This window comes from Heterocephalus glaber, unplaced genomic scaffold, assembly GCF_053883595.1.
Source record: "Heterocephalus glaber isolate CG9 unplaced genomic scaffold, H.glaber_assembly_v1.0 deba00001461, whole genome shotgun sequence".
In the NCBI taxonomy this organism is placed as follows: domain Eukaryota; kingdom Metazoa; phylum Chordata; class Mammalia; order Rodentia; family Bathyergidae; genus Heterocephalus; species Heterocephalus glaber.
Genome location: NW_028258308.1, coordinates 37,778,436 through 37,791,244, shown reverse-complemented (window position 1 = coordinate 37,791,244; position 12,809 = coordinate 37,778,436). Strand labels below are relative to the sequence as shown.

The window sequence follows — 12,809 nt, the reverse complement described above, 5'->3', positions numbered from 1 at the left end:
ATGCTTTTTAAAGATTTTATGGCCCATACAGGGATGTTTGGTGTAGAACAAGTGGCAGGAAGCAGGTTATACCCAATGTTCCTTGTCCACCATCTGAATTCAACAGGCACTGGGCCTCTGAGAGTCTGTCAGGTGAGAGAAAATTGAAACACAGCAAGCATAGAGATTCTCTAATTCAAACCAGTGGATACAGTAGTAATCTTGCTGTAACTACTTATGAAAGGGAATCTTACTTTTGTATTCTAGTCCTTTTGTGGTGCTTAATACTGTTGCCCGGAGGATAGGCTACAGTTTGTGTTAGCGCTTTACTACCACCTCAGTATAAAGCTGGGCTGGATTCTTGACATAGATCCATTTATCTCTGTCCCTTTTTGCTTCAGGAACCAACCTTGCATTGCAAAGGAAAAAGACAAAAAAATGTACACAGGGCCCATAAAGACCCACTGATAGAGTGATAGATCTTTTTTAAACACTGGGGCATTACAAAATTTTATGAAGCAGTAAAACTTTCTCTGGGCATGAGAAGTGCAGTCTGACAGAGACCATTTTATCTATAAGGCATTAAAGTATAAGTGCCATATCAGACAAGCATAATAGAAGAGGAGAAAAATAATAATTTCAGGAAGAGCTGCCAACTCCTTGAGCAAAAAGGATCAGACCAGAAGTTACCTAATGATCTTCAAGAAACCCAAGAGCAGGCCAGGCTGCACAGTGCCTGAGCTCTCAATCAGGAATTCTTGCTGCTGCCTCATCCTCCATTTCATTGCAAAAAGCAGAAGAAAACTGACAAAATTTCAAAAAGACTTTTTTGAAATAAATAGTTCAGACACTAAGAGAAAGAGCAGATCTTCTCTCAACCAGCCTGCTTTATTTCTTCCATCACTTTTTCAGTGATATCTGCAATATTATTTTCTACATATATTTAGTGAACATCTACTATATATAAAGTAAGGTGTTATCTTAGGAAGGTCTCTGTCCTCCTCAACTGTATCTTTTGATGAGGTAGTGAAACAAAATAAGCAAGATACAGTGGTGCCTCAGTGATTCTTGAATGGTTTTGTTTGCAAACAGTGTGGCTCACAAACAGAAGCATTTGGCAAAATTTTGTTTTTGTTTGCGGACTCTGCATCAGTTGACAAACATGACCACAGGCATCTTTCCCACACAGGCACAAACATGGCCATCTTTTCCAAAATCATGGAACAAATTAAATTCATGAACTGAAGCACCACTGTAATTACAGGTTCATCATAATAGCTATAAAAGAAATAATTGAAGACATTATAACATATTGGCAAAAGAAATAAGAGGAAAGATAACTTTTCATTTTGTGATCTGAGAAGAAATGTTCTAAGAAGTAATGATAATATATGCTTTACTGAATGTTCATTTCCCGTAGACTCATCAGATCCCATTTTGGAAGGGATATCCAAACAATCTAATTCATTCCACTTCTCTGTCTTTAGAGAAGATGGCACATAAACTATTGAAAGTACAAGGATGCCTATCCTTTTAAAGGAAGTGGATTCCAAATATTGTTTTTATAAACTTCCAGTGTTATAGTGAGGCATTTCTGTGACCCACCTTCCACATTGTTTAATTTAAGCAGCTATCCTCTTTTTCCAGTTTTAGGAGAGGACTTAAAAACTATTATCTTATCAGCAGGCCTTCTGTTCTTTAGATATAGATTTCTTTTCTTTTTTTTTTTTTACCTTTAAACATAGGTACTCTTCCATGCTTTGGTTTTTTGAAAGTGACGTCTTCTGGACTTCTCAAATATTCAATTTTTTATGTAGAATAGCCCAATTTGGACAAAGTAAGGACAAGTAGTTCTTGATCCAAACTCAGCATGCAAGGCTGAGCAACCTCGAAAGGGCTAGAGATTAGTGTTTCACCCGTAGATATGATCATATCCAAGATTTCACTAAAAGATTTAAGTTTGAGTTGGGGAAGTGATTCCTTAAAAGCGGCTTTATCATTTTCCTTTACTATCCAAAAATGTCAAGTGGCCTCTCGTTATTTGAGCTACTGTGTTCCCCTGACCCCTGAACAGCCATGAGCTTATTCTTAATTGTAGAACTTTCTTCAGGCTATGTGTCCATATAGACTGCTTGTTTCTGTCACTCTTTCTTCCTTTTTCCTGCCTTTTCTCTTCCATGAAACTATTGTTTGTTTAAAGCTATATTCGTCTCCTTTCTTTCGAAATACTATTGTGATTATTGCTCAAATTTCTAGCCCACTGATACATAGGTACATAAATAATGGGGATTGAAGTCCCAGATAACATATAAATACCATCTATACAGAATTTAAATAGTTACATATAAAATACACTAAATGATTAATAATACTATTTATCTTTATTTTATATATTATGTAATGCATCATTATTAGATGTTACCTATTACATATTGTTACTGTTCTCCTCAATACATTCTTTGGCATAGAGTAGGTTTCATTGACTACTAATTAAATGACAAGAGATTCAATGTTAAATTTTTTTGGAGGGGAGAGTATTTTTTCTTTTTAATGTATACTTTAAAAAACCCTGTGTTGAATTGGATTTAAACAAATTGGGTACAAATCCCATAAAATATTTTCTCCTGCTTGGAAATGATCTCATAAATTAATCTATAAGGCCATAGAGGAAAAACACATCTGATAACATGGTTAGTATCCATACATAGTATTTACCAATCCTGAAAAGCAAACAAAAACCCCCAGAAAATATGGTACCAGAGCATATACTAGTCTGGCAATAATATTCATGGATATGTCACTTGAAAGTAGCTGGAGGTCATCATAATAAATGCCAACTTTCACCTGCCCTGGATCCTGGCTACACATTGAAAAGTGACCTGTTTTCTGCTGAGCCCAGTATGCAGGGCATAATAGTCCCAGTCAGTGTGACAATGACATCCCCTTGTGAAGAGCCATCTCCTTTCCTGACAGGGTGCTCATAATCACACAAGAATCAGCTTACAGAGAAGAGTTACCATGGTTCACCATAAACTTCTGTTTTTCTAGTACTTTCTGCTGAGCCTTGTATTAATGGGCTGTTGTATTCATCATCCCGTAGTCAAACACACCAGGGAATTCTAAATGGTGTGTAAAGTGAACATCTGTCCACTGCAGGATGGGCACATCTGCACTCATTAATTTTTCATCATTTCCCCAAATCAGGGGTCAGATGTTCACAATGTGTTAATGTTCTGGCATTCCTCTCTTATGAATTTCATGCCTCTGAAACAGATCTTGCAATTATAAGAAAACGGGATACTTCCAGCAGGAAACATGGTAGAGTTATGGAAACTACATCCCACTCTCAGTGGATAAAGGAAAACTACTTCAAATGATCGTATCTTCAAAAAAGAAGGACATAGGAATTATCTTGATGCTTATTAAATGCGGGGTAATAATCTTTGTTATTTCTTTTATGCTTGTTTAAATAAAACATGGCTTCAGAGCTCCCTATTTTGTATTATTTTCCTAAATGCATTGGTGCATGATAGTATTTTCTTTCACCTTCTGTCTGTACAGCTTAGCCAACTATTATGTTTTTTCCACTATGAATTTATCAGTCTTTTATGTTTTACTTAATTTTTTTCCTTCGTATTCTAACAGAAGATAATGATCTGGTGCTGACCAGGACCTTCTCTTATCCCCTCCACTGGCTCAGGTTTTCTAGTTCTTTTTCTTTCATTTTGTCATATTGTACCGAGCATAAAGTAGGGAAACAATTTACAGAAGACAGATAATCATAACCTGTGCCCTGGCTGGCAGGATTAAAATGTACAATGAGCTACATCTGCCTCAGAAGGAAGAACCCTATGCAAATGTAGCCATCATATTCTATAGAAACAAACTATTCCCAGAAACTTGGCATTTTCATTGGTTTAATTACCAATCTCATGATGTGTTAAATATATAAAAATAACTATTGATTGTCCTTCTTTGCAGAGAGTTTAAATCACAGCAGGAGGGCTTATGAAGAGAGAAGATGTTTTTAAAACTTGGATGGCTTCCCAGGAATTTTTTTTTTTTTTTTTTTTTGGCTTCTCACTTTCCAAAAATACAAGGTAACTTCAGAAATTTCCAAAGCTGCTATAAGGTTTGGAGAGCAGAGTAGGCATGTTCACTGCCCCTTAGGAAACAAGGCTGTTTCTCTACCCAGCTTTGCAGTCCATGTAAGCATTTTGTTAACAGCGAGTCAGCTGTTCCAAATTCACAGTTGCTATCAACATAGGCCTCATTATCAAGGGTAGGAAAATGCTTTTTTGTGACCCTGCTTTTCTTGAAGTCTCTCCTTTGTTAGCAACCACAACCATTACTGCTTTTGTGAATATATTTCATCCACCAATATTCCTTCCTTAAATAAAATGGCCTGGCTCCATTCCAGGTTGTTCACAGTGCTTCTAAGCCACTGCTACCAGCAACCACTGTAATGATCTGGGGGGCATGGGCAGCCCTGGGCTGCTCCTTTTTTATCAAATAGTGTGGCTTGGCATCACAGAATCAGCCAAAGTTTTGAGAACTTGTGCTCTTTATTTTTATTGATCAGGCACTACAGATTTTTTGTTTCTGAGGAGACAACTTTGACATAGGTGCTAAAGGGTGGAAATGCAAAGGTAACAGTGATGTCTTAGTGCTCCATACCATACAAAACATTTTCATAGGTGTTATATTGCCCTTCCAGCTATAGATTAGATAAATAAGATGCACAGTAACAATCTATTTTGAGATACAGGCTATGCATGCTCACTTATTTTACTGGAGAAGGGAGCCACCATTTACCTAACCTTGTACCAGGCACTATGGAAAACTTATATGGAATACATATATTAGTAATTTCCAGTTCCACACCTGCTTCCCTTCTAAATTAAAAAGAAAACACTATTACTCATAACAAAAACCATTACTTATAACAAATAACCCAGATTATTAATTAAAACAAATCATATTTTTGCCGGAACAAAAATCTGGGATACAGCTGAACAGCCATGAAGCACTGGGCTTTCAGCATACCAGACAGTGCTATGAGTGGAGTCAGCGATGGGAAGGACCAAGTGATCTTGCAGACCATGGGGAGCTGCTAAGTCCAAAGCCCAGATTCTGATTCTCATGTTCATTCCATGACAAGTATAAATGAAATTCCTGACTTGATTACCATGGCTGGCTTTCTAGGATGTGAGAAAGTGTCCAGGTTCTTGATCAGCCCATGAGACTGGACAGTTGAGTTGGATAACAATTTAGAAAATGCAAGTTTCTTTTTGCTGAATCCTAAACATTGTTGAATAACCAATAGTCCAGTACCTCTTGCTCTTGCTTTTGCTTTGTCTTTCTCTTATAGTGGGGATTGGACCTGAGGAATTCTCACTGAGCTAGATCAATGACCCTTTTCAAATTTTTTATTTTGAGAGACAGTCTTGCTAATTCACTAAGTTGCCCAGGTTGGGCTTGCTCTTGTGATTCTCCTGTCTCAGCTTCCGGTGTGCACTACAACGCACAGCCAATCATTTCTCTCATCTTACAGTCCCACAAGTGCTAATTTATAGAACCACTGGTCAATTTAGAAATGAATTGATTCTCCTCTACCTTCTAACTTACCCACTAAGCAATTGTTATGGCTACAGAGTTTAACTTCTCCTTACATATAACGATGCACAAGTAAATGTAACTTCCCACTTGCACAAAACACCTAATACTGATAGTAGAACCCTAAGTGTTAAGATCTACTTGATGAGCATTTTTACAGTATGTACTCAAAGCCTAAAAGTTCATGCCATTTTTCTCAGGAATGTCACCTCTAGGAAAATACTAAAAGAAACAAAGCGTTATACAAATAGATTGTGAACTCAGTTAAAAAACACAAATCAACCCCCTGTTTTATACCATATTGTGCATTTAAAAATTATTTCGGTGTCATTTTGTACAATAAACAATACATATTTGAAATATATAACTCACAGAATTTTGACTTACATTTCCACCCATGGAACAATCCAAAAAATCAAGATGCTGAACATTTCCATCACCTCCGAAAAGATTTCTGTGGTCCTTGGGAGTCCATCCCTCACTGCACCCTTCCAGAGGTAACTGCTGTCACTAGAAAGTACTTTGTATTCTCCAGAGTGCTATGGAAGTGGAGTCATTTAACACATGTTGTTTTGAATCTGGGTTCTCTCAGTCTGCAATTTTGAGATTCATCCATGTAATATATATGCATAGTTTATTCCTTTTTATTGCTGAGTGGTATTGCATTGTAAGGATAGACCAGATTTTGTTTTTTCATTTACCTGCTGATGGATATTTAGGTCCTTTTCAGTTTGTATTATTACAATAAAATTGCTATAAATATTCCTATACAAAATTTTATATGGAATGATGTTTCTTTTTTCCTTGATAAATAGTATTATGGCTGTATCACGTGCTAAGTATATATTTAATTAAGTAAAAAATTTTAAACTACCTGAGCAAACAATAGTAAAATAAATAAAAAATGATGTTCCCAAATCAGGTGCTATGCAATAATTGATAATTTACAATTTTGATTCTGAGGAGCTTTATGAATATGAGAAAATGTGCATAATAAATTATTAAGTGGAAAAGTTTAGAAAAAACTTCTCGATGTGTATGAACTTTAAAAAAGACTTGAAGAATGTACAACAGTGTGTAGTAGTTTTTATATGTAATTTTAATTTTTAATGGCTATTTTTCCTTTCTTAAATATGCTGAGACAGAAAAGTATTATAAGAAGAAAGTAACAATATAAAATATACTATGCACACACATGTATAAACACAATAATCCCAAAGTATATTTTGGATTTAAGAACTAAACCCAAAACAAAGAAGTTAAGTTGAAAATTAAGTGGAATGTATATGTGTGTGCATGTTTTAAGTTTTCCCAGAGATCCACCTGCATTCTGAAGGAAGGAGTTCTCTAGATTTCCAAATCTGGGGAAAGATGGTACTTTCTTTAAGTGTTTAAATCTGAGTTGCTTTACTCCTAGCCAAAAGATAGGTGACCAGATGCTGATATAAGTATATAATAGGCCTTAACATCCTTCTAGGTCAGGACTTGCAATGAATAATTAAATGAATTCTTAAATTTGTCTACCATTTTACTGTTGGCCAAGTGTTTTCATATATATTGACTTTGGTTAAATGTGTAATCTCACTTTGTATTACTTAGGAGCTACTCAGTACATTTTTTAAAAATTCCAGATGTAAAGACTCTTCTCTGTTCTGTATTTGTTGGTAACTTCTAATTTTATTGTACTGTGATAAGTGTTTGAAATACTTCTGCTATATGTAACTAATTGTTATTGTGCCAACCATTGTGTGGTTGATACATATGAAAGACTCACAGATGCTCTCTGAAGTACATTTTCTGTTATAAGTTTGTGGAGAGATGGACATATAGCCATAGACTCTACAGTGGTGATTATGATGTATCTCTCATTTCTATTTTTCTGATCATTTGATTTGACTTGTACTGTGAATGGTGTATTTGAATCTCCGATTTTATTAGGTTGTGGATTCTACTGTATTTTTTGCTTCAAAAGCATGGTTGCTATGTTTCACGGCATACAGTTATTTGTAAATTTTCTTTGTAGATTGTCACTTTAACATTAAAAATGTCCTTGTAATTTCTTTTGACTTCAGTTTTACTTTTTCTGATATCAGGATAATTTTCCTTATTTCTTTTTTTTCCCCCCATTTACCTGGTATGCCTTCATTTACCACTTAGTTTTCACCTTAACTTCTTTGTTTTGGGGTTGGTTCTTATATACAAAATATACTTTGGGCTTATTTTGTTAGCCAAGGTGAAATTCTTTTATAGTCAACATGTAGGTTAAGCCTGTTCCTTTTTATTGATATGACCAATATATTTGGTATTAACATTTTATAATTATATGTATTTCCAATTATTTTCCCTATGACACTCATGTTTTTTGCCTTTAATTTAACAAAGGATAGCATTTGGAAATGTCTTTTTATTTATTTCTTCTATCTTTGTGCTTATATTTTAGCATACTTGATTAATTTCTTTTCTATTTCATATTTTATTATCTGGTCTATAAGTTTTTATTAGTACTCTCTAACTACCTTCATTTCCCTAAATAGGAAATCATTTTTCTTTATATTATTTCTAATTTGTCACAATGTGTAACATTGTAAATTGATCTTGTGCCCTCATCACTACCTCTAGTTTCAGATGTACACCAATGCTGGAGATCCCTGTAGTCAGGTCCAGTATCCACCTGCCCAGTATACGACGCAGGCCTGAGAAAAAATTCACTAAGAGACAGAACAAAGAGAGTGAAAGAGGCGTGTTAGGATGACCAATGCCAGTGCTACAGACAAAGGTGCTGGCCAGTTCCAGGCACTGACTTTTACTCACAACCAATTGAGGTAAAGCCACCATGTGGTTTCCATCGAAATTAATGTAAAAAGACAGAACAAAGCATTCTCGAATTAGGAATAGAATAGACAAAATGTATGGCTGTAATTAGAACATTGTCCTTCTAGTCTGAAGGTTTTAGTTGTGGGAATGAAATTTGGGTTCGAGTTACTCTGACCTTGGCATGTAGGCTTCAGCCAGACTCATCTCTATAGACAAGCCAGTTGAAGGGTTAGCTCTTCACAGCCTTCTCTGGGCATAACCAACATTGTCCTCTGCATACCAAGGGTTCTCAGCTGACAACCTGACTTCATGGCAGATACTTGGTAATATCTATAGACAGTTGTGCTCATGGAAGGGATAGTGTTGCTATTGGCATCCAGCAAATAAAAGGTAGGGATGCTGCTCAGCATTTTTAGAATTTATCAGACAGCTCTCAAAACAAGGTTAGCCTGCTAAAGATGTCAACAGGCCCAACAATGAGAAATCTGATATGCTTCCTATATGTTAAAGTGCTTCCCTCACACCTCTTGCTAAAATGTTTTTAGTCATTTCCTGTTTGACTGTACTTCTGCATGGACATATTAATTTTCTTGTTTAGTTTTTTTATGGTATTGGGTGTTTTACCAGATTCCTAGTTTAAAAGTTTCTCCTCTGACACTAGGTAAAGTTAGTAAATGTTTGTTTTCTGGGTAGCAGAAGGATTATGAAGTGTGTTTGTGTGTATGTTTACCTTATGAATTATAAAACTTAATTTTTCTCTGCTTCTTTATTTCTATTATTTAAAAAGCTAGCTGTTTTTTTCCTTTCTCTCCCAGAGTATGTTTGAAGGCTATATCTTCAAACTGCATATCCTTCTAAGTGGTCTGTGATCTGATGTACCTCAATTGTTTTTAGTAATTTTAGCCTTAAAGTAGACTCAAGTCTCCCTCGTGGTATAGTTACATGGTACCAAGGCTCCTGCACTGGCTTCTCCTTTCTGTATTCCCTTTAGCTTTTATTAGTCTTTCTTTGTATGCCAGAAATATCTGCTGTGGAGCCAGGGAAGTTTGGAAACCCAAAAAATAGTAGACTGATGTTCAGCTATGTTTCTTTGGGCATGATTTTTAAAATATTTATAGTTATTTTGAAGTTTTGGCACTCCGTGTCTTTTTTTTTAACAGTTCATGAAATTTAATGTACTGTGCCTTAACACATTTGTGAGGTAGTTAAGTAAACAGTACTACCCATTTTAATACATAGTAAACAGAAACATGGGTAAATGACATAGCTAAGCAATTAAGGATCAGAATAGACCATAGAGGCTTTCTCTCTAGTTATAATCCAAAACTATGAAATCTAACTTTTCTTCTTTTAAAAAATGTATCACACCATTTAGAGGTTTTATGCTTTACTTTTTGTTTTCCACTTGCTTATCAGATCTTCCAAAGTTGGCTCCTTTTCCTTCAATGCGTTAAACGGGGCACAATAATCATTAATCCAAATTAAGCCTCTGCTTCTAACCTGAATTAGTACAAAATTAAGACATTACCTTGTGAGAACTAAAATTGCATTTAACATTTTTATTTTAGACAGCAAACAACAAAACTAAGCAAATAAATAACCAAAAAAACGTGAAATAGGCTCATCAAATGATGTAAAGTCATCCTTTCCAGGAAAGCAGAAGGTAGACCCTACCACACAAAAAAAGATGCTTAGTTAATAGATGTTAAATTTAGAAGTATGCTAAAATAGTATCAGTTTAACTTCTGCAAATTCTAGGTTTTATTCACTTCCCTGTGGTAACCATAACCATGTAAGTTAGGCTTCCTTATAATCAACTATCACCTAAAATATAAAAATCTATTAATAAGCTAACAATTATGAGATTTGGTCTTACTGGAAATTCTTAACCATAGTTCATTTTTTTTCCTTTAAATGATGAATTATCTTAATATAAGTCACTGCATTTTTATAACACAAAAAAATGAAAACCACAACTATGGTACTGACTTAAACCTACTCTACTACTAGCAGGAAAACTTTTGGTTCTTCAGGACAAAGTTAATTTTCATAGTTACACTCCAGTTATTATATGATGCAAAGAACCAAATTGCAGCAATGAATGGACATGCTTCAGAGAATCTGTGCGTTCAATGTATCTGACAGTAAAAACTATAGTTAAAATGCTAGTTAAACAAATCGGTCTTTAAAATATCAATTCCTTTAAAAAAATTACTGAGTCTACCAAGAAAATACAAAAATATAAGGCTGTAAGTAAATAATAGTTGTGTTTAGGCCATTACAGTGCAGGTTATCCTCAAGGCCACATGCATCCTGCTTCATTGTTGCTTGCACTCTGCTGGGTTTTACTCCTTCTTTGGGTCATAGTCTGGATCATTTTCCTCATCTTCTTCTTCCCCTTCTTCATCTGATTCTTCACCTTCTTCATCACAATCATCATCATCTTCTTCAATAGCTTCTCCAGTGAAGTACAACACCTATCTTGGAATTATACGCTCACATAAAAAGTGACCAATTTCAAAGTCTGCAGCAAGGATAGCTTCAGCAGCAGCATCCAGATCTCCACTCTCAGGAACTTCAGGAGGAGCAAAAAAATTAAAGAAAGAATCATTGGAAACTGTTTTAGTCACAGTAAGAACTGTCCCACATCCCTTATGTTTCTGCTTCTTTTCAATGGTTTTCAAAGTGACATTCTTTCCTTTCTTCCAATCTATTTGGCACCATATACAGCCCATAATTTCTAGTCCATCAAGTGAAAAGGGATCAGAATCATCTGGTTCAGATCTCATCCTATATGTCTTTGTCAACACTTCATTTGTGAAATATTCATTGGGTTAAAAGTGAAATTCTAAGATAAAACTCATAGCCTGGCCAGCATCTGAGAACTTCACTTTAATGTCCATCAAATGCTTCAGAATAGGTTCATCATGTTCCTGAACCATGTCACTGAGCAAGTCAACATTCTTAAAAACAGTCAACCAAAATTCAGGAATTCCTTTAGGATCTTCTTTTCCTTCATCTTTTTTTTCATCTTCAATCTTGACCTTTTCTTTCAGCTCCTCCAAAACTTCTTCTTCCTCATCTGGTTTCCACTCACATTCTTCTTCTGTAGGTTCATAAATTGCATTAATGATCTCAAATCGCTTATCAAATAGAGGTTAGTAGAGAACAGCATACTTCCTTTCGAGATCATGAACTTCCTCATAGAATTTGGCTTCTATCTATGCACATTTAACTTGAAGGTTTTTGAGAGCATTCACTCTTCTTTTAACTACCCTAGGCAAGCTTTCAATGTATCCTGTTGATGTGTCTACTAGACCATCAAGTCTTTCTTGAAGGGCTGCAAGAATCTGAGGATTTTGCATCATCTGAACAGTCAGCTGACGCACTTTGATTTTTGTTTCTTCACCAGTTTCTTCTTCTACTTCTTCAACATCATCCAAATCTTGATCAAGTTCAGACTGTTCTTTGTTGTCAATGTCTGCCATGTTGTAAGAACTGCAAATATCAGTGGCTAGTTCGGGGAGTCAGGTGGCGGGAGCTGGTCAGAGAGTGACCAAGGGCGGCCATGGTGGCAGGAGGACCAGGAGGCAGCACCATGAGCAGATGGCGCTAAAAAAGCCACTCTGTCTTTAACTGGTACCTAGGGCATGTTTTTTTTGTTGATTTACCTTTACCTTTTTCTTCGCTATTTTTTCTGGAAGGAATATTGGGGAATGGAAATGTAGGCCGCTATCATTGTCTTCAGATACCTGGGAGTTCTAGAAAGTTTATCAAGACAAAGTAAAATATATTCCTGATGATTAAAGTAATCAGTTTCTGATTCAGTAGTTCTAGGGTAGAGCATAAGGAATTTGCATTTCTAACCAACTTCCAGGTGATATTTGACACTGCTTGTCTGAGAACCACACCAAAAACCTCTTTGCTAATGCAAAACCAGCTGATAAAAGAAGTTAGTAGAATGACTATGTGTCCCATTACACAGTGGTGTACACCTGACTGGAGGTTAGATGATACTTCAGCTGATTGCCTTCATTTGACATGGCTTCAGAAAACAATATGGCTAATCAAGTTATTCTCAGAATTTAAAAAATTACAACAGGAGGAAATGAAGCTGAAGCTGAAATAGTACCTAGAGATAGTTAGGAGACCATGAGAATAATGAGGTGTTCACATAGCTCAGTTTGGGACACACATATGCAGAGATACAGGAGAGAGGCAAGACTGAGACAAGTGCCTTTTTCAAAATAATGATAAAAGCTATGAAAAAAAGAAAATAAGAGATTGAAAGTAAGTGGTAGAGAGAGACGGTCAATGGGACAGACAGCTTGAGATCTGCATAAATACAAAAGGCTTCTCTAAGGAGATAATGTTTGAGCTGAGTACCAAAGAATAAGCAG

At 35.7% G+C, this 12,809-nt stretch overlaps 1 pseudogene across 1 annotated transcript; it reads right to left on the bottom strand.

Moving 5' to 3' along the window:
• Window positions 1–9,902: 9,902 nt before the first annotated feature.
• On the bottom strand, window positions 9,903–11,928 carry LOC101715961 (nucleosome assembly protein 1-like 1 pseudogene; annotated as a pseudogene). Its single transcript, XR_015453413.1, has 2 exons — window positions 10,692–11,928; window positions 9,903–10,079 (listed from the first exon to the last, which is right to left on the bottom strand). The product of XR_015453413.1 is annotated as a nucleosome assembly protein 1-like 1 pseudogene (transcript).
• Window positions 11,929–12,809: the final 881 nt, after the last annotated feature.